At 37.7% G+C, this 22668-nt stretch overlaps 1 protein-coding gene across 6 annotated transcripts in view; it reads left to right on the forward strand.

The window, feature by feature from the left end:
- Positions 1 to 22668, forward strand: part of LOC131690329 (uncharacterized) — a 561476-nt gene that overhangs the window by 188628 nt on the left and 350180 nt on the right. For all 6 annotated transcript variants that reach the window (XM_058976022.1, XM_058976025.1, XM_058976026.1 and 3 more), the window contains exon 2: positions 6686 to 6743. The gene's annotated coding sequence lies outside the window, so the exon portion shown is untranslated. The remainder of the gene's footprint in view (positions 1 to 6685; positions 6744 to 22668) is intronic.

The following is a 22668-nucleotide window of genomic DNA, read 5'->3' on the forward strand; positions in this document are numbered from 1 at the left end:
TCGCATTGCTCCATTCCAGGTAATGAAGAAGCGGACTCTTTAGCTAAGGCGGGCGCTTTACAAGGTGACATATATGAAAGACCAATTAGCTTCAGCGAATTTTTCAGTATCACTCATCAGAGAACCCTCGAAAGTTGGCAAACTTCATGGAGCAATGGTGAACTGGGAAGGTGGCTACATTCGATAATCCCTAAGGTATCGACGAAACCTTGGTTCAGAGGGATGGATGTGGGTTGGGATTTCATTCGCGTGATGTCTCGGCTCATGTCCAATCACTACACGCTGGACGCACATCTCCGGCGTATTGGGCTCGTGGATAGCGGTATCTGCGCTTGTGGCAACGGTTATCACGAAATCGAACATGTTGTCTGGGCATGCGCCGAGTACTGTTCTGCCAGATCTCAACTATTCGATTCCCTTCGGGCCCGAGGAAGATCACCCAATGTCCCGGTTCGAGATGTACTAGCAAGCCGCGATATTCTCTACATGTCCCTTATATACACGTTCCTCAAAACCATCAATATCCAAATTTAAATGCCCCTTTCTTTTCTCTTATTATTCCCAGAAGTGCCCTCTTCCGCCTACCGTACCCCAACGATGGTTTGATACGACTCCAAGACGAGACAAAACATCTGTCGAATGAACCAACAACACGAGATCTACAGTACAACATCGCACACGCAGCGCGGTGTGTTCCCGATCCGTATCTGAGCCGTACTACGAAATCGTCTGGAGGAACCCCTGCCGGCTCGAGGAAAACCGCCCGGCGTCCCAATACTTGATACATCCGTTCGAATCTGTAATCCTGGTCGTTGATTCCTGATGCCGGAAACTGAAAGTTTATATCTCACCCCCCACCCCCTCCCCCCTCTTCAGCCTTGTCCGCTCTCCCTCCCATGTCTCTGATGCACAGATGTATGACTTCATCCCCTTCTCCCCTTGAATATATTCCCAAAACTTAAGTGCTTAGTTTTAGTTGATCAATATTTAATCTCGTTAAGAAATGCCCAACAGTACCACTACTTTAAAATAGCCCTAATTAATTCCCCTTAATCTCGAACCACTCTTTCTAGTTATTTCTAGTTAATAAGCTTGTAAAATGTTCCGCTTAGTTAATAATTAATTTCTCCTACAATCTCCCTTCTAAAAATCATAAAGTGAATTACTATACAAAGAACACACAAAATGACCCGTCCCCCTAATCTTACGAATATTATATTATACCCTCTTTTATATGTATAAGTTAGCTGTAAAGTTTTTTTTTTAGTTTCATTATATAAAACAAAATAATATTGAAATGTGTAACCCCCTAGTTTTAAGAAATTCAAAATGTAAAACAATGAAAAAATGGCACCTTTAAGCTAACGCATACGTGCCTTATCAAATAAACAAATTGAAAAAAAAAAATTAAGTATATTCCCGGTCCGCGCGCGATCATTCAAGAACACGCGAACATGCGAATGGCCATTTTTTACAAAAAAAAATTATATATACACTAGAAGTTACATACACACTAGCACACGCGACAAAAAGGTCAACATACAAACGCTCAAATTCAACGAGATTGTCCACGCCCATCTGCGACCACGATCTCGCAACCGGGATAACACCCCAGTGACTAAGCGAACGGTTTAGCACTTATAAATTCACAAACGTGGTCTCAGGAGTGAACCTCCAAATGCCCGTGTTCGCGGGATCATGAATCGGTTACGTCCAAAAGTCCCTATTCTCAACCCTAGTAGCATAGATGCAATGCCTTCAGGTGGACCAAACAAAAGGATGACGCTCATATCCACTGAACAATATGTTCCATGTCCAAATAAAAATAGATATACTCGTTTTTTTTTCGTTTATTTGACACGGCTCATAGCGGTAGCTTAACGGAGCCGTGGATCTTTTATACGTTTACAATACATGTAAAAATAAAAATACAATCAAGAATTAATTGGATCTCGTGCGCGCAACTTTTTATTGCGAGCGGAGACCTTTTTTCGCTTTTTGCACTTATTGTTGATCAATGTAAATCCGTCATCATTGTTACTGCATTCGTTGCCGATGTTGCTTACAGTTGCTTTTGGGGTGCTGGATGATTCTTTTGCGGTTGTCATTATGGTCTGAACAGCTGCCACGAATTTGGCCACCGTTTGTGGTTCAGGTATTGGTATTGAAAACTCTGTTTTAGGTTGGTTTGCCGTAGATGAGTTGGCAATCGGTTGAGATACATTGTCCTCTGCATCTTCCGCGCAAGGTTGTCCATGATGAGCTGTCTGATTACAATACTTGCACGTAGGAGTTTGCCCCTCATGGGTGCATAGCGTAGTTGGCATAATTGTAGTTCCGTGAGTTTTGAGTTTTATTGCCAAGTAGGAGGGTATAGGCCTTTCAACCCGCATCCTCACTACAAAAACGCCGTTAGGAGTACCCGGGAAGAAGTTTCTCCAAGTATCAGGTGTAACGGATTCTACTTCTCCGTATTGCGACATACATTTTGCAATTGGCTCAGGAGGGGTACGAGGTGATAGGTCATATAACCTTACATCTATATAATCATTCTCAATGTATACGGGAATCTTAATTCCAACGTTGTCACTTTCAACCACTTGTTTTAAGTTGTTCTTCAAAACGAAACGCTCGGCTTGTGCTAACGTGTTTAATGATATTAACACTACATTGCGAAGATGATGATACTGAAGGTACAAGACTTCCGCAAGCCTAAGTTGCATTTTTACCTTCAGAAGGTATTCCACTTCACTAAAACTCGGTCGTTTTAAACAAAATTTAAAGTCAACGACCGCAGCGTTGGGTCGGAGTAGAGCTTTTTCGTCAACTTTACTCATGATGACAAGAATAATCCGATATTTCCTTTGTTCTCGAGACAATGCACACTAGATCGAGAGGCCTGTTGTTCACTTGGCTCGATTGTACGTCTGACTGCGGCAGAAGTAGAAAGTAGACTCCTGATATACACATTACAAACACTTTAACATACAAATGCTTGAGTCCTTCGCGATCATCCACGCAACTTACACCCGCGTTCTCGCAGACATTATAACAGCCCGGTGATAATGTGAACGTCTCAGCACTTATAAAAACTTAAAAGCGGTCTCAAGCGTGAACTCACAATCTCCCGCGCTAGCGCGATCATAAATCGGTTACTGCCGGAAGTCTCTATCCTCGATACCAGAAGTCTAGGTCCATACCTCCAACTGGATCAAATAAAGAAAAGAAAGCTATCATAGCCACTGGACAACACGTTCCACGGCGACAAGACCGGGAACTCTAGTGATATGTGGTAACTCACTCCCTGTCAGCATGTGAATTGTGCACCGAAAACTGAATATCGGAATGACGGTCCACGTGACCATCCAAGAACGCACGCGAATATGTGAATGGCCACACGGTTACCAAATCGAATTTATTCACGTGATGTCACATGCATGCAAGCACACGCGGTAACATACGAACGCTTAAACTCTTCGCGATCAACCACGCACACCTACGCCCGCGTAGGTGTTAACACCCCGGTAATAAGGTGAATGTTTTAGTAGGGGAAGATAGGGAGACTTGACCAGGTTTTCAGATAAACCTGCATAAATCTCTAACAACGTTTTCAATCCTACAAAATTCATTGAGATATGATGTGCAAAGGTATTCTGCGTGTTCATGATTTTTTTCAGAATTTTTAATTCGCTTTTGCAAAAGTTACAAAAGTTTTTCTGTGAATGTTTTTTTTTTGTCATGTCTCCCCACTGCGGGGAGACTTGACCAATGCCTGGGGAGACTTGACCAAGCGAATATTGAAAAATCAGGACAAAAACTAATTATATAAAACATACTTTAGTCCTTTTATTCCATATTGTTGAGATCCTTAGGTATTAGTAAAAAATACAAAAGGGCTGCGTTTCATAAATTTTGCATTTTAAAATGTATTTCCTTTTAGAGATTATCTGTACTGCTTACATTGCATGTTCACAATGTATCTTTCTTCAGATTATTGTCACTTGGTCAAGCCTCCTCATAAAATCTTGGTAAAATCTCCCCAACATTAGTTGTTACGTTCAACGTCGTGCAAATTTTAGTAATAACTATTCCAATGGTCCGATAAATGTAAAATCATTTCACTACTTCATAAGGAATAAGATGAGATACTTTATAAGTAATCATTAGTCGAGTAGATATGTCCATACAAAGTTTGATAAAAAAATACATCATTTAACTTAAATTTATTAATAACGGAATATTTTCTATAAGGAAAGGATTTTTCATTCTTTTAAAAGGGGGGGGGGGATCGAAACAAGTATAAAAATATTTTGGAATTTTTTTTAAGAACCTAATAGTCACACGTCACAGCCAATAATAGAATTTTGCGCTTGGTCAAGTCTCCCCATGTTCCCCTACTTACGAAGTTTCAAATTCGGTCTCAAACGCGAACCTACAAATGTCCGTGTTCGCGCGATCATGAATCGGTCCCGTCCGGAAATCATTATCCTCCGTCATAGCAACTTAGGTCCATAAACTCAGTTGGACCAATAAAAAAATAAAGCTCATATGCACCAGACAACATGGCGACATGACTGGGAACTCCAGTAACTTTCTTCTAGCACCTGAACCGACACCGAAAATTAAGTATCAAATTCACGGTCCGCGCACGATAATTCTAGAATTCACGCGAACGCTACACGGTTTTAAATTATAATTTATACACGGTAAGTTACGAAGACATTAGCACTCGCGACATACAAACGCACACGCGATCCAACAAGTTAACGTACAAATGCTCGAGCGCTTCGCGATGATACAAGCGCTAGCGAAAACCGTATGCCCGTGCATATCTGAACCGTACAGTGAATATCACATTCAGAATCACGGCCCGCTGAAATTGACCTAAATCAGTGTTTTAGTGGGCGACATTGCCTGTCTCGTCTGTGATTGTAGTCTGTGATTCTGACGGGGCGTCCTTCCGAGAACCTAGCTCTAAAGCTCTAGTAGGGCAACTCTCGAAAAAAAATTGTAACGGTAATATATTTAATTGACTTGAAAGAAGTTTCAACCAAATCCTTTCATCTAAATGAAGATCCCTCCAGTCCAATCCAGAAAGAATTGAATGTTATCTCAATATGCTATATTTCAATGTTTTTGTGGAATACTTGATAAGTAATATTATGGTTTGAACTAGCTAAAAGCATACGTTGAATCAAAGAATCCGGTTTTGGGTGTACCAATACATATGACATTAAGAGGCGTTAATGTAACATATACGGTAAAATCGACGAGCAAAAAAAATGAATTGCGATGAGAATTGGCTCAGCTGAAACCTTTTTCGTTGATTGGATTTTGAATATTGATGAGCTTTTAATGAATTTTCAATTATTCCAGACCTTCAAATAATCCTATCCCCGAAGTTCGCCGTTATTGTACTATGCTTTCATCCAGGCAACGAAGCGTTAACCATTGACTGATTTCACCTACGCCAATTTACCTAGTTTGAACAAAAAATAACAAAAAACTGTTTAGCATTTCATCAAGCGCTACTATGTATGATGATGATGATTTCCTCCTCATTGACGTCTCTGACAGCCCTATACAACAACAAAAAAAAGATTTTCCGCTCAATTGGTTCCATGTGCGATGATTCGGGCGGCTGAAAATTTCCATTTTCCATAGTGAGATTATGCCCCATACACCACACCGGTCGCGGGCATCCTGATGCCCGAACCGATGAGCCTGATTGGCACGATTCAATTCAGAACAAAATTGCAACCCCGTCTCTTTTGTTAGGTTAATAGCTGGATGGATGGTCCGTCCGTCCCGGGGTCCGCTTTACGCTCGGATGAATAATATGCATTTGATTGACTTTTGTCGACAGGAAGTGATTGATGAATTTTAATAATGCATTCGTGAACATATTGCTGCCCGGGGTACGGTTCTGTCGTGATGTGCAACTCGAAACACCTGTGCCGAACCGCATCGCAGATCCTTTATTGTGTTTCCAATGAGATATTCAGTTATATAGAATATATTGGAGCATGAATAGTGTTACTTTTCATATCCTGAGTTAACATTCGTTAGAAAAAAAATCAACCACGGGTTCAAGCCATGGTTTTAAAATCTGTATCAATTATAATAACAATTGCAAAAGAATGCATTCCACGTACACCAAATCAGCTTCGTTGGCATTTCCTCGAAAATTGATACTGACCAAAGCTGCACTTAACTGCGATTGTGTTGTTGGCGTTTATATACTCTCCACCGCCGGCACTGCCCACCGGAAAGGGATTATCATCAGTTTGTATGGCAGCAAAGTGAAGCTTGTAGCCGAGAAGCCGGCTAATCCTCTTACACGTAAAACATGCAGCTCACCTTCGCTGGAAATAGTCCAGCAGATTATCACCTGGTTCGAATGTGCGTAAGATTTGTGCCATTTTGCAATTACATGCGGTCTTTTCCTTTTGCAATTCCTGTGCAATAACCCTAAGGGGATTTACGACCGGCGGTTTATGTGGGCAAATAAATTCACAGTCTGGAGTGAAGTGTTGGCGTCCTTGGTTTTTCATGAAATATGTCGTTCTGGGATCGATCAACGAAATGATGTTCGATTCATGTACTCGAATCGCATTAATGAGGTTTTAAAACGAAAAAATCTCATACTGTACACTAACATAAATTTCTAAATTTATCTTTGCAGATTCTGCAAGACAACAAACAACGATTGGCAGCTCAACTAGAATAGCAGCATTGAAAAGGTGAGTTGCAATCGTCACAGGTAAATCGAAACTACCACCTGGTTTACCATATTACATAGAAGCAGTATGTCATCTTAAAAATAGAGGTATAAACAGAAACATGACAGGAAAACTGCGATGAAAAACCGTGGTATTTTGATTGTGCATCACATTATTGAAATTTCGTAGCATACCTACACCTCACATATACTTACAATCTCTCTTATTATAAACGTACAAACGCTCGTGTCCTTCTCGACAAATCTATTCTCAAATGCTTGAGGCTTTCGCGATCATTCACCCATCCCTACACCCGCGTTTTCGAAAACATAGAAATACTCCGGTGGTTGTCTGAACGCTTAAGCACTAATAAATTTATAGACGCAGTCCCATTCAAAATTTAAAAAAAAATAGAATTTTTCTTTGCATTTTTTGAAAGGTGTTAAACGGGTTTTTCGATCCGCGCATCAAAACAGCTTTTACAGACCATTGTTCGAAGCGGCATCCTGGTCGCCATGGGACGCTCCCGACTCGAGACGCAGGTAGAAACATTTTCATGGCATTATACCAGAATTCCCAGAATGTTTCGCGTTGCACTGTACCTACACTGTACCTTGATCTATAGAAGGCGCCACTACTGCCGCGACTGAACTGCATATGCTTGCAGCGTAGCTAAATACTCAGCCAATTAACGTTAAAGTCACATTTTAGTCCGTCATATTGGAATCGCCACTTTTTATTTTTTTATTTTGATGCATATTCGTGTTCATAAATCACAAAACCTCCCTTTCTCAAATTTGGCTGAAATACCACTTGATATTTCAGTGGGGGTCCGCCATATTGGATCGGACATTTCGAAAAACTGACTTCAGGTTCGTAATCAGCGTTTACCAAAATCCATAATTCTATGTAATTGTTACAAAATATTGACAATTCTACTGCGAATAAATTCATCGAAAATGTTCTCAAAACTTTAAATGCGTTTCAAAACTGCGTACAATCTCATTTGAAAACAGTTCTAATAAAAGACTTCATCTTTTGACCTCTCGAAAGACAACCTTTTTCAATAGAGGAATGACCTATAAAATCTACAAATTCTTTGTATTCACTATTTTAGTGAAGCCATAAAATGGAAAAAAAGAACACCTAACCTGAGACAGACCGTCACCATGGGCGCCATTTTGTTTTTTTATTGTCTTACTTTGCCTACTTTTTGGTCATTTGAATGAGAACCTCCCTTAAAGCACGAACATGCAAACGCTCGTTCCTACGCGATCATGAAGTCACCACTTCTAAACCGTAGGGGAGAGCGAGAACACTTGATCCTTGGGGATAATTGATTCCCTTGTCATATCCCAAAAGTTACCACAATATAAAAAGGAAATGAAATATTTGATCCTTTCTGATGTTTTAAATACAAATCTAATGTATAACATTTGGTTTGGAAAATTTGTGCAATATTTTAGAAAATATGTTGATGGATATCTCGAAGATTTGTTTACAAATTTTTTAAACGGTTGTATGAGACCGGCGAATTAATTATATATGAATATTTTCAAGTATGATTACTTTCTAAGGACTTTTGCCTAGAAAAAAATTTTTTGAATAAAAAGTTTCACAACACATCCAAAAATAATAAATTATGTTCACCTCATACAATAGGTATCTTTGATCCCTGTAACACTGGGTACACTTGATCCCTATCATTAGCTCTCTAAAACACGTGCGAAATATATAGAAATAGAAAAAAATCATTTTCATAAAGTGCCTGGCACTATTAATTGATCTAAAATGTTGTTTCCGTGAACATATTATGGTATAAGTTACCGAAGGTTGGAAAAGCCAGTTGAACAGCACTGATTTACCGCAAATACTTCTCTTAACTTTCTACTGTTATTAAAGTTTGTCGTGCATCTAAAAACGTTAATTATTAATTAATTATTCAGGACAAGTGATTAGCTGAACATTCGTGTCTATTAGTCGTAGTGTGCTTTGTTTCTTTAGCCCTAGTAGGCAGTTACCACACGTTTTTTCAAAAGCCTCATTTTGACATGATTTTCAAAATTGTTCATATTACTGAAAGGGCATAGTATTCGGATTTACATATTGTTCACAGCTCTTACAATTCAAATTGACTACAAAATTGCGAATTTTGAAATTTAAATTTTTATTTCATTGACAAGTTATGCGAAGAAAACAAAAGAGGGATCAAGTGTACCCACTCTCCTCTATACTCAATATAATAATCAAAATATTGGTCCGCTGCAATTGGCTATTTCCCGTCTCGTCTGTATTTGTAGTGAGTGATTCTGACAGGGAGCCCTTCCGAGAATTCAGTTCCAGCTGGACCACACTAAAAATATTTGTCCAACATTTAAAAAAAAAATATTGCGAAATGACTGAATTATAAGTGTTTAAAACCTAACCATTTTTCGTTACATATCATTTTTGTTTAATTTTCAAAGTGCACTCTTCCATCGAAACAAAATACGTAGGTTGTCGTCGTCGTACGGTATGATATGTTCTTTTGAAACATGATATACTGGCTCCGTGAAGCTACTGCACGAAGCTGTGTGAATAAAAAAAATAAAATTAATAAGTGCTCTTCTCCAAACCAAAATATTTTAGAATGCAGGTAAAATTTGCTCCGAGAAAGCGTAGATTAAATATTCTGTAACTCAGTTGAATATTTTTGTACGAATATTACTCAACTCAGACTGAACTAAAAATGTATTAAAAATATCATTTTTCAATGTTAATACCGCCTTTATAGCTAAAAAAGCCGAAAAATCGTGTACTTTATTAAAAATGAATATAATATTTAAAATTTCAAATGTCAATCATTATAATAGTCTATATCGTGCAGAAAGGCCTTCCGATTAAGAAAGAATTTCAATTTTTGTTATAGGTAAAAAAAGCGTTCAAAAACGAATAAAAGAATTTGTTTCTCTTGTTGTTTTCCTTTTCGAAAAAACCTAATAAACCGATTTTTTTAACGAGCCACTGATGAGGAGTCCCCCTTTAGGTTGGACAGAGAATGAGCAAAAATCGCAAACGAAAAAAGCAGTGTTTTCCACACCGTGTGTTAGATCTTCGTAAAAATCAATCAACTTATGTAGAATGTTGTTACAGTTCTTCTGATTGATTTTTTGAAGATCTGGTACACGGTGTGGAAAAAAACTGCAGTTTTTGTTTTCGATTTTTGCCCATTCTCTGTTCAACCTGAAGTGAACATTTTTGCGCTCATAAATTTCTACACGCGGTTTTAATCTCGAACATACAAACGCTCAAATCCACGCGATCATGAAGTCACAACGCCCTTATATCTGAACCGTACACTCAATATCACGATCAAAATCACGGCCCGGTACAATTGGCCATTTCGTACTGTTTATGGTTAAAACAATCCTATGGATAGATGTTGCTACAAATTCAACGAAACTTCACATCTGTTTGATTTCAATGTCACCAAATCAAAGTTAGCTATTATGGATTTTTATTTAATTTAGATAGTATGTTCTATTTTTCATAATCTGTATGGTATCTACCGAAGATCGGAACTAATAAATAAATAAAATAATGTTCGTTTTAAAGACGTAAAAGGAAGGTTTTAGTGTAATTGGATCGTGGAGAAAATTCATATTATTTGTAATCAAAACTACAATTTTCATTATTAATACGATTCCGCCATTTTAGATCGAAATGCTCATAACAAAAATATTCTGAAGTGTAGTAGTTGTTAAGCTGTTTTGAATATTGTTTTAACAAAACGATTCTTTTATTTTATTACGACCTTTTCATAAGTTATTCGCATTTCTTCATCAACATCAATTGGGTTTTCAAAAGGCCCATAACATTTCATGTAACTTTCTCCTTGACATCAAGACGATGTTGTAAACCTTTTACCTATGCGAAAACAATAAAAATGTTGTTCTACCATACGGTCTGACGATTAAACTATATAGTTGAATAATATTTTGGTTGTATGCTTCTAAATGATTTACAATATCATGTTGTTTTTGTGAAAAATCACACAACATTTTGTTCAGTGTATATTTTTTGGTACAGAAATATCCCCTGTTACTCGTTCTCAGATAGTTTTGCTGTTTAATAAACAAGAATCCACGCCCTTTTAAAAAAATGCTCTTGGGTTAAAATAATCTTATTTACTGTGGAAAATGTTTAGTATTCCATGCCGGTTGAACGTGTAAAATTTCATTGAAATCTAATATGGTCGGCCACGATTTTAAAAATTTTCGGACGGATCTTCGTGGAATTCCTCTCATTAACACATTCAATTGCATATTCTCTCAAATACACTCACAATCGCTCTCATTCCAAACGTACAAACGCTCGTGATCTTCGCAATAAAACAAACCTGGTCACAAACTCGAACATTCAATTTCAATCATCCACACATACTAACGCCAGCGATCTCGCCAACATTAAAACACCCCGGTAATTAAGTGGACGTTTTAACACCAATAAATTACCTACCTTTTTATTTTTCCAAAATATCGAAACGAAGTTTATTACTTTATCTGAGAGTACAACTCCTTGAGAATATTTTGCCAAATGTTCATAGAGATCGGTGCAATAGGTTGAAAGTTGAAGCTCTCTTTATCTACCAAGAGCAGTGGTAACATAAAATTTTAAACTCGATTGTCTCTAAATGTTGTTGTTCGAAAAATGGCTTTTCCGTGATCACGATTACCGAAAAACTACTCAACCGATTTTCTTCTTTTTTCCTTGAAGTAATCCTCATTGATTTTTTCTTTTCTATGCATACATTTTTATTTCATAGATAAGAATTTTTAATGCAATTTTTGAGCTTAAAACATCGATTTATTCGGCGCTCCCGTATACAGGAAAAATACTATTTATTCAACTAATCGTTAAGGTTCGAGGAATTCTTCTATACTAATTGATCTGTTGATCTTTCATCGTGATCACCGCAAGCCTCCTTAATAAAAAAAAAACCTCTTAAATAAAAAAGGCCATAACTCAGCAAATTATCAATATATTTTTATGAACTAATGTTTGTATTTTGCACTGAAAAATATACCATTAAAATACTACAATGCAGACTTGATGTAATAAAATCATTGCTTCATGCTTTTACATAAATTCAAACTATCTTCAAATTTTACTCGCAAAAAGTTATGTAACCCCTTAACTCCAGAAGTCTCTACCATCGGCTCTAATAGCCTAGCCTCATGCCTTCAGTTAGACCAATCAAAAAAAAAAAATTACGCTCCTGTTCACTAGACAACACGTTTCATAGCAAGATAGACCGGGAACTCCAGTGAAAAGGGAGAACTCTCTTCTAGTGTCTGAACCGTGCACTGAAAATTAAGCATCAGAGTTACTGTCCGCGCGATCATTCAAGAATATACGCATATAAGCGAAGCACACAGTTATGAAATGGAATTTATGCACGCAAAATTACATGCACACAACAAACACGTTTATATACAAACACTCGCGCCCTTCGCAATCATCCACACACACCTAAGTCCCCGATCCGACCAAAAAGGTATCGTCCCGATGACTAAGTCAAGATTTTAGCAGTTATAAATTGATCATGAATCGGTCACGTCCGGAAGTCACTACTCTCGGCCCTAGCGACCTAGGTACATGCCTTTAGTTGAATCAATAAAAATTGACACTTATATCTACTAGACAACATGATAGTGACATGACCAGAAACTTTAGTGATACGGATGAACTTGATCTCTACTGACATCTGACCCGTATACCGAAAATTAAGTATCAGATTCACGGTCCGCACGCGATCATCCAAGTACACACGCGATTATGCGAATGGACACATGATTATAAAATCGACTTTATACACGCGAAGTTACTCAGACGCTAGCAAACGCTACATTCAAACGCTCTCGCGATTGAACACGTTAACGTACAAACGCTCGAGCCCTTCTCGATGATACAGGAGATCGTGAAGTTCTTACGCTCGCACATGGATGAACCGTACAATAAATATCACTTTCACAATCACGGCGCGCTGCAATTGGCCTTAAGCAGTGTTTTAGTGGATGCCATTTCTCGTCTCGTCTGCTATTGTAGTGAGTGATTCTGACGGGGAGCTCTTCTGAGACCCAAGTTCTACAGCTCCAGTAGGACAACTCACGAAAAAGACAACCGATCTCAACTGTACATGCATTTTGAAATCATTCGGCATTAAAAGGAAATTGTTCCTTTTTTTATTTGAAAGAATGCCAAGTAATGAAAATAAACGCAGTACCCCTTAATGATATCCGATTCAACTAAAAAATTGCTTCGTTCCCTATTTCGAAGCAATTTTCGACATAGATAGTAATGCCCATATTTATGGGGTTATGGCGAATTTAGCCAAACCGGAAGTCGCCACCTTGGATTTCAAAATGGTGCCAAACTTCGAGCTCTGACACCTACTTATCAAAACCATTCTGAATTGCACATACCCATATTGTTGGGGTGCGGGCCATAAGTCTTTTGCATTCCAAATATCTTGGAATATTTTTGTAGAAACCGCGTAAATTGCGCGAAAGAAAAACCAATTTTTTTCTAAATATTTTGCATTCAAAAGACGTTTTATTACATTTCTTATAAAAGAAATGTATAGAATTCGCTCAAACTTTCAAAAATTTTTCCGAGGCCCGGAGGGCCGAGTCTTATATACCAATCGACTCAGCTCGACGATTTGGGACAATGTCTATGTGTGTGTGTGTGTGTGTCTGTGTGTGTGTGTGTATGTAACGGACAAATTCTCATTCGTGTTTCTCAGCAATGGCTGAACCGATCTTATCCAAACCAATTTTAAATGAAAGAACTAAAAAACAGTATGAACGCTATTAATTTGTTTTTGATTCTGATGTTTAGTTTCCAAGATATGAATGTTTGAATGCGTAAAAATGGCGTTTTTTACAGTTTTTTTAAATTATCTGCCGAAATTGACATTATAGATTAACAATTTATATGTTTTTAGACAACTTTAACAAATACCTTTCGAACAAGCTATAGATTGTTGAAATCGGACTATTATCAAAAGAGATATTTAACATTAAAGGCGGACGAAAGATTTTTATCATTTCCCATTGCCAGAAATATGACCAAAAACATGTAATCTATTATTAACGCCAAAACGGCTTATTTTAGGTCAATAGTATCTTCGGAGAATTTAATGGCGGCAATATGCCCTTTCTTTTGGTATTGTGCTTTTGCTGATTAATCTCCCTATGAGTGAGATATTTTCACAAATTTTCTTGGAAGTGATTATATCGAAATGATGTCTTCAGCAAATTTGTAGCTCTTACTTTTGCGAATAACTTTACTAAAGACTTTAAATATCTATTTTGAATACTTTAAAAGTTATGGCTTGTTGTTTGTTGATTACTCTTTCTCGCCTATTTATTGTTCAATATAGTAATAATCCATTGAAATAAGCTAAACATTATTTCGATAAAACGAATTTTGTATTTCATTTTACTATCTACAACCGCTAGAAATAATCACCGAACACTTCCAAGTTATCTGGAAGGAACTTGATAACTTATCAGTACAAAAATGTTCATTTGTGCGAACCTTCTGACTGCAATTTTTCTAACTTATAACCATCGGATCGATCTGAAACATATCGGAAAATGGAAAGCGAAATAAATAACTCCAAGCAACGGCGTAGCCAAGAGAAGGTTTTGGGGTTTAACACCATACAACCCCCCCCCCCCCACCAAACCAAAAAAATAAATTGGATTGAAGTTGAAAATTTATTGATGCAGACTGATTTAATTCAATATTACAATAACAATTATCTGATCCGTAGATTGATAACCTGTTGTTGTAAACATCATGAGGACTTTTGATAAATTGTCGGAATGGGGTCCTGATATGTAACCGATCTATTGGTCTTGATTTCACAATTGTCTAATAGCATCAATATCAAATTCCTGCCTGAAAACATTCCAATAGAAAATTCCAGAGTTCTGTAATCAATAATAATCCTCAGATTTCTTTTCAAATTGAGCTCGCTTTTGTAGAGATGTACTGTAATAAGGGTCTTTATTTAATAGGAAGTGAAGTTGAAATTGATTTAATGTCTATGAAACATAGAACTGCTCACCAAAAAAAATGCATAACTTACAAAATTTGCTAAAAATGTTTTTGCCTTTCTCATTCACTCTAAAATTCGTCAATCTAATCGCGACCGGGAGGGCCGAGTGTCATATGCCAATCGACTCAGTTCGTCGAGTTCGGAAAATGTCTGTGTGTGTATGTATGTGTGTGTATGTGGAAAAAATGTGAACATACCGGCCCGGAGCGAGTATGCAGTGAGGGGTTGCTACTTTAAAATTAAAACTAGTTTAAAATTTCTTAACAAGTTGAAAGTTTTATGCAGGACCCGGATCTTTCTAAATGATCCGCCGCTGGTTTCAAGCGATGTTTCAGTATCACATAGTATCTCAAGATCGTGGCTGTCGATCCATTGTTCGTATGTGAAAATTGTACTGAACATGTAATATTCATTTCCACCATTGTATTGAACATAACCAGCCATGGAATCGTAGTCTGGACAAATGAGAAAAGCACAATTGCACCATTAGGTGGATTAAAACGGGTTTTTATTTTGGAAATGCGTCAAGTTGAGACGAAAACGTAATATGATTAATAACGAGGATAACACTTTCCGAATGTAGAGAGAAATTTATGAAAAATGACGATTTACATTCGACTCTAGCAGGTCCTGATCGATTTTGATGAGAATTTGATTTTTGTTGTATGACCAATTATATGTATAGGCTAAATGTTTTTTTTTCTGACTCAGTACAATATACATAACCCCTTTAGGAAAATTCAGTTTTCCCACCACAATGCATTGATTGAGGAATTTAGATGTTTTATTAACAGAGCATTAGCAATAATTCGTTTGTATGTCTATATAATGGGTCATTTTTTCGCTTTCCCATTGATTTGGTTTGAGATTTAGACCACTGATGTTGTCCTATGCTGATTTGAGCGATTCTCTGAGTCCTGCCACTATCCCATGTAGTATGTGTTATCAAAAACATCGCGAAGCATCAAGTTCTAAATGTTCTCAAACGATATAATATCCGAAGAGAGTGATAAGAGTTATAAGAAATGTCTCATCACACTGTTAGGTGGATTAAAAGCGTTTTTTTGACAAAAACCGCGTTAATTGGAAAATACGCGTAAAAACCACGTAAAAAGTGCGTAATAAACCATAACTCTGCGCGCCTATTTTTATTTGGAGTTGCATCTTCTGGTTTGAGGCATATTTGCTTGTGCCTTTGCTGCAAGAAGCAACCAATGAGCACCGACGCACAACACTATACACCCCGTCTCTGCGATGTGAATGATCGACGTGCGGGAAGATGCTCACATATCAAAATATCAACAACCAGCCGGTCCTATTTAAGTTTTTTTTGTCAAGTTTGCAATGCTCACGCTGAATGTAGCTCTTTAAACTAAAAGTTCGCGTGACATGACAGAACCTTTTTTGATTGATCCATTCCCAAGTTAGTGGCGATATCTTCCCAAGCTAGTTCGATAGTAACAAAAATGTTCATATTCACCTTCAGGTTTTTTTGGATTTCCTACAAATTTGCCGTTGCGTTGCGTAAGCACGGTATACTTCGCAGATTGCAAACTGCTGACTCTCATTTCCAGCCAGGCTACTTGAGGAGCATTGTTTGGGACTAACAATCGATCCAGTCCAAGCGAGAATTTCGCCTGAGAACTACCATTGCGGGCCACGACCATCTTTACCGTAACTTGGGATATGAGAAAGAAAGTGTTGTCGTTGTACTTACTTAACGGAAGGTCCCGACTCAGTGATACTACCGTAAGTACCACGGATTGGGTTGTTAATCAGGATTCGCCTCAAGCAAGCAATGCGGCTGAGAATTCGCCTCAAGCAAGCAATGTGACTGAAAATAAATTTTAGTGCATTAAAAGTTTGAATAGTTTATTGACTGTAGAATACGTAAATATTCTAGATGTGAAGGCGTTTAAACTCTGGGTAACCGTTTATCGTCAGTTTGGTTCATCGAAAACAATTTGGACTCTGGGCAGCTGGCTGCCGGGAGTATTGTCGACAATATAAAATGGACCATAAACAATGAGTTAAAAGGGATGCGTTAGACTATATACATCTCAGCAAATTGGAAAATTGGTATTGTGGACCATTCATAAAGTATGTCACGCGTAAATTGCTCAATACTAACTAACTTTATCCCCTTGTTCTAATGCGCACCAAACGATTTCAGTTTTTTTGTTGGAGCACATTACTGCTGCTGCACGCAAAAGTGTTCATGTTTTATGGAATTTCCAATATACAAGGCACATTCGTGCATAAAACGGCCCATTGCACCAAAGCACATGACGTGCTCCCCATCCCATTTGTGTTACAATTTGTCATAGCTCTTCCCCCTGATAGCGTGGAGGAGTTTATTAATGGTCCTTTATAAGTATTATCACAAGCATATTGAGATCCCGTAACTTGAAATTTTCCACCTCGTTCGCGTAAACGTTGCGATATTACAATGAAGACGCGAAATAGAAAAAATATCGATGTTGCGTTCCTAAACGATATTAATATCATGCACGAATAAAACACCTTCGTCTCCAAATAGTACGTACTTATTCTTAGCTCAGTATAATTGATTGACGATTTAATGGACTAAAATTAAACGATTAAATATTACAATTAAACATTTATTCCTCGTGCTGAAATGATTGCCGCAAATTGGTAATTGGGTTTGAATTGTTCTTGCGAATTGTCAATTCTCAACCCACATACATAATTCAAAAGTCATCATCCACTCAGACAAGACCATGCGTATTTTCCACGCGAATTAAAAATCCAGTGGATTCGTTTCCAAGTTGACCAAATAAACACTAATCAAAGAACTTGCTCAGTCATCAAATCAAAGAACATTTAAAATTTCATACGACAAAATATGTGCAATTCAGAATATAACAAAATGAAGACTGCTTAACCCTCCGGAAGTCGCGAAAATGGCTCACTGAACGAGCAGCCGCAACTGCTCTAAGACGATTTCGCTAGGTTTTCAGAGCAACGTGCACTCAACGTGTAGTAGTGCGACTTCCACAAGGTTAATTGTTTGCATTAAAAAATGATCGGAAAAAATTAGTTGCATAACCAAGGTGGTTCATTTTCAAAGATAGCACTGCTTATGAAAAACAGCTGATAAGAAATGCGGACAAAAATAGCTGACCACCGAATTTTTTTTCAAATATTGCTACTATTGGAATTAAACTAGAGAAATAATTGAAATTTAAAAAAAGAAAAAAGAAACATCGTCAAAGTGCAGAGTGCATTTTTACAACTAAGCTCAGTATTTCGATTCTTTGAGTCAACTCTGATCACCAGAAACTGGTTTCGTAAAGTTCCAAGCTACCGCCGGCTCCATAGAAAGCACAAAATTTAACCTGTCAAAATTTCTCCAAAGACCCGTTTGACCCAATCCATCAGATGCGTATCTTTTTAATACTTCGTATAATGAAGAAAGTGATTTATCAATGACTCTCCGGCCATACATCATCATGCAAAGATAAAGCAAAACATCACGCAACATCTCCTAGCGTCGCAAAAAAAAACCAACTGAATACCACAATTGCCCGCGGCAGGTTTTTTTGTTGTTGTTTAAGTTTGCGTACACAAACAAGCGAGGATCGAACAACAAAAAATCGAACAACCGAACGTAAAGCAATTAACATAAAGCAAAGACCTGGCAAAGTGCGAGCAGAACTCAAGTGATATTATTAGTGGTTAACCTTAACCCGCTGACCGATTTCCGTCCCCAGGAGTGTCATTCGGTCGAATCGATTCGCGATGTTCTTCAAATGGACAACACACTGCCCCGCGCAGCTCCGCTGTGATTACGGTTTAGCGAATTGCTGTCCAAATTTGTCCCGCCGAATGGCAAATGGCGTTATGATTTGTACGAAATGGTTTTTTCTTCTCTTACATCAACGGGGCTCTGCACTGTGGTAAAGAGGGAATTAAAAATGGTAATGTGGAAACATGTTTTTTTATTTACTTTGCTGTGCCGGTTCTGCATTGAACCTACTCAGGACTGGCGAAAAATTTTGCATTTTTTCTGATAGTTTATTATCATCTTTTCAATCACCTTATCCACAAACTGATTGTCTTTTAAGTTGTATTCAAATTATGTTAAAAATAATTTATATAAAGTATATGAATACTACCAAATAATGTTTATCATTTTTCGTTTATTTATCCTCGGGTTTTCGGTCTTTTAATCAGAAACGGGTATACTGGCCGACGTTTCGGCCACTGGATTTGGCCTTTTTCAAATATCAAATATCGTTTGACATATAGACTTAGAACGATGACATATTTCCCTTGAAAAAGGCCAAAACCAGTGGCCGAAACGTCGGGCAGTATACCCGTTTCTGATTTTAAAGACCGAAATGCCGAGGAATAAAAAACAAAAATTAATATACTTTTCATAAATATCGTTAAACGAATTCAACACTTAGTTCGCGAAGGGTTATTCGATGCTGGACTATTCGACACACATACAAGATTCAGTCCGTGTGAAAATAAGAGCGATATGGTAAACAGGCAGGACGCTCCACTGCAACGATCTCAAATTTATGTACTCGAACTTTTCCCTGTGCTCATAAATATTTAATGGCCCTGATCCGCAAATCCAGTGGAGCAAGTTTTCCCGAAAGCTTTTTACAAACTTCTCGCAAGTCTTCACAATTAAAACTTTCCCTGGTGGATTGCCGAAAAACCACTTTTAGTTGTTGGTAAAATAAGTGACAAGTCTGTTGACATCTGCTACAGTATCTGCAAAGGAATAGACAGCATCTATTTCACTTAACAAAATAAAAAAAAACTCACCGATTTCAGCACCAGCAGTCAACTTTCAGTCACTCTAATTACTCGAATTGCAAAACGGAAAAACGACGTTTCCGCTTGTACCTTACTAAACCACCAAATGGTGACCCACAACGGACGGAAGCGACCGAAAAAGGATTTAAACATGAACGTGAAGTGCGTCTCCTGATTTATCTGAACCCAGATGGTCGAACTGCAGCAGAGTACTCACTGCAGTCCACTTGAACGGCAAACCGACAGCAGCAGCTCCAGCAGCCGCAGCAAGTGGAGAAGGACACCCCAGAAGACTTGTTTCCGATGCCGATGGTTGTTGTTGGTTCTGCCACAGTGGGACCTGTCTTGACCATCGTCCACCGGTGATTGCTGTGAGGGGTTTGTGTTTGTGTGTCTGTGTGTGCCCGATGTGTGCAATGTGCAAACCAGAAAGCAGACCTGATTGCGTTCACTCGAGCTGAAATAATCACCTTGACGGAGGATCTACGCGTTCGAAGTTGGAGGACACAGACTGGACTGGAACTGGGACTGGACTGTGTTTACCTTTTCGCATCGATGGGTAACAAATAACGAATCGGCAAAAGTAAATTTCACAGCAATTCGACGGAAATATGTTATTAAAACGGTTCTCTGTCGAGTCATCAAAAAGGTTCTGTGGGTAAAGTTTGAGGAAGTATTGTAAACAACCGTTCAAATTGAATGCAACTGTTTCGTGGGCAAGGTGCTTTTGCAATGTCTGTATCAGTTTGTTGCTGTAAACTACATTTTGGATAACGATTTAGATTTTTATGATTCATTTTTGTGGTTTTGAATAAAAGTTTCTGGAAATCAGATTAAAAAATGAATGGGATAAACGAAAGAAACGCCTTGTAAAACTCGCCACAGAGGCAAGCTTCGATTCCTTAGCTGACGCTGCTGGCTCGACATCCACACGGAAAAAATGATCTCAAAATCGAGAATAAAGTGCCATGAATTCTGAAACTATCATTTTGTGAAATAATTCACAAAATCATAACATAATGTTCTTGTATTCGTGAACTAATTCATGATACCTAAGATAATAGTGACGACTGATTCATGATTTCTAGCGAATTAGTCACGACTGACCGTTCGTGCTTGTGAAACATTTTGCAGTATTAAATAATATGATTCATGTTTTCGGGAACTCGTTCATGATTCCTAGTATATTAGTCACAACTCGCCATTCGTGCTCGTGAAATAGTTCACAAGATCGTACAATCTTATGCACGGAAAGGTGAACTGATTCATGATTCCTACTATAATTTAGTAGCCATGCTTGATCATGCGTGCCCGTGAAATGGTTCACAAAATCATAAAATATTGTTCATATATTCGTGAAAATGTTCATGATTCCTAGTACATGACTCACGATCTATCTTTAGTGCTTGTGATTTTTAGAAGATATCCCCAATCATTTTCAATTCCATGCAACTTTGCACATGGTCGTAAAATTTTCACGCGAGCTGTTTCGCAAAATGTAGATTTTTTCAGGAAATTTCATATATTTACGACTAGTAATAAGTGCAAGCAGCAGATATAAGAAAACTATTAGTACCTCGAACATCGTTATCCATTTATTAAGGTATAGTATGTCCGGAAATAAAACGAAAACTGCGTTGGGCACCAAAAATACATTATCTATACATTATAGAGCCACAAATCGTGTTCGTGATATATTTCACAAAAGATACCGCGAATCAGCCACACTTTTATAGGTCAGTTCATAGTGTCACGTTACTCCGAATAAAAATTCGATAGTAATTAAACATGAATATGAGTAAAATTACTCCACGTGTCAAACTCGAAAATAAGCCCAAGAATAAAATATTACGATAACGTGTAAATACTTTACGAAAATCGTGACTGAGATCCTGGATTCAGGAACATAAATCAAACTACTGGTGCCTAAAATATGAAAAATTGTAACTAATATCCTGAAATCGATAATACAAATCACTCTGCTAGTGACTAAAATATCACGATTACGTGAATATGAATTACGAAACTCGTGAATAAGGTCCTGAAATCATGAACATAAATCGCGCTACTCTGCAAGAAAAATCCGATAGTAAACTCATACATAAAATATCACGGTAACATGATGCGAAATTACGAGCACCGCGATAAAATTACTGAAATTATAAACATGGTTGAAATGTCAGCTCTTTTAGTTGAAATACTTTTTACAAACCAAATTTTGAACAAGAATAATAACAAAAATTAAATATGTCCAAGGACCAGCCAAGCTAGCCAGCTAAAAAAAGCAAACAGTTTCATAAATACGAAGTTCATTATCCATAATTTCAGGAACTTGAACACGATTTTCGTAAATCGTTCAGTTCACGAAATCGTGATTTTTTGTTCATGAATTTATGAACGGTTTTTTTGTGGCATCATTCGTTGTATAACTGGCCTGCTCACGTCTGTTACTATTGTCGGAATCAGCCGAGATGTGGCTTGATTCGGAGATGCCTGTTCAACTTAATTTACATTAGAGACGGCCCGGTTCGGGTTGGGCGAGTGAATCGGGAATCCATCAAAAGAATCGATTCTTGAAAAAGAGTGAATTAGTCACGATTCTTTTTTAAATAAATTTAAATACGGTTGAGCGAATTAATGAAATGTATAATTACAACAACAAGCTAAAAATTGCTACTTCTGCGTGCATCTACCAAAACCAGCATTCAGTTTCAACATCTCCCTCTTCAACACACTTCCTGACTGACCGAAGTTTCGCGCAAAATCGAATACATAAGTAAACTGCGTAATCTATGCCTGGTTCATTTTTGCTCGATCTCACTCAGGGCCTATACAAAAAATACAGTTTGAAAGTAAAATTTAATTTAAACCGAAAATAACTGAATGAATGCTCTGCACCGAATTAATGATGGACGATAATCCTAATAAGATGCCTGCAAATTGTGTGATTTTAGAAATTCGTCAGATAAGGGGTTCATTTATAAATTAGCGACTAGAGGAGGGGAATAAAAAAAATTGTGACAATTTGTTACATGGGGAGGG

This window comes from Topomyia yanbarensis, chromosome 3 (assembly GCF_030247195.1).
Source record: "Topomyia yanbarensis strain Yona2022 chromosome 3, ASM3024719v1, whole genome shotgun sequence".
NCBI classification, from domain to species: Eukaryota; Metazoa; Arthropoda; class Insecta; order Diptera; family Culicidae; genus Topomyia; species Topomyia yanbarensis.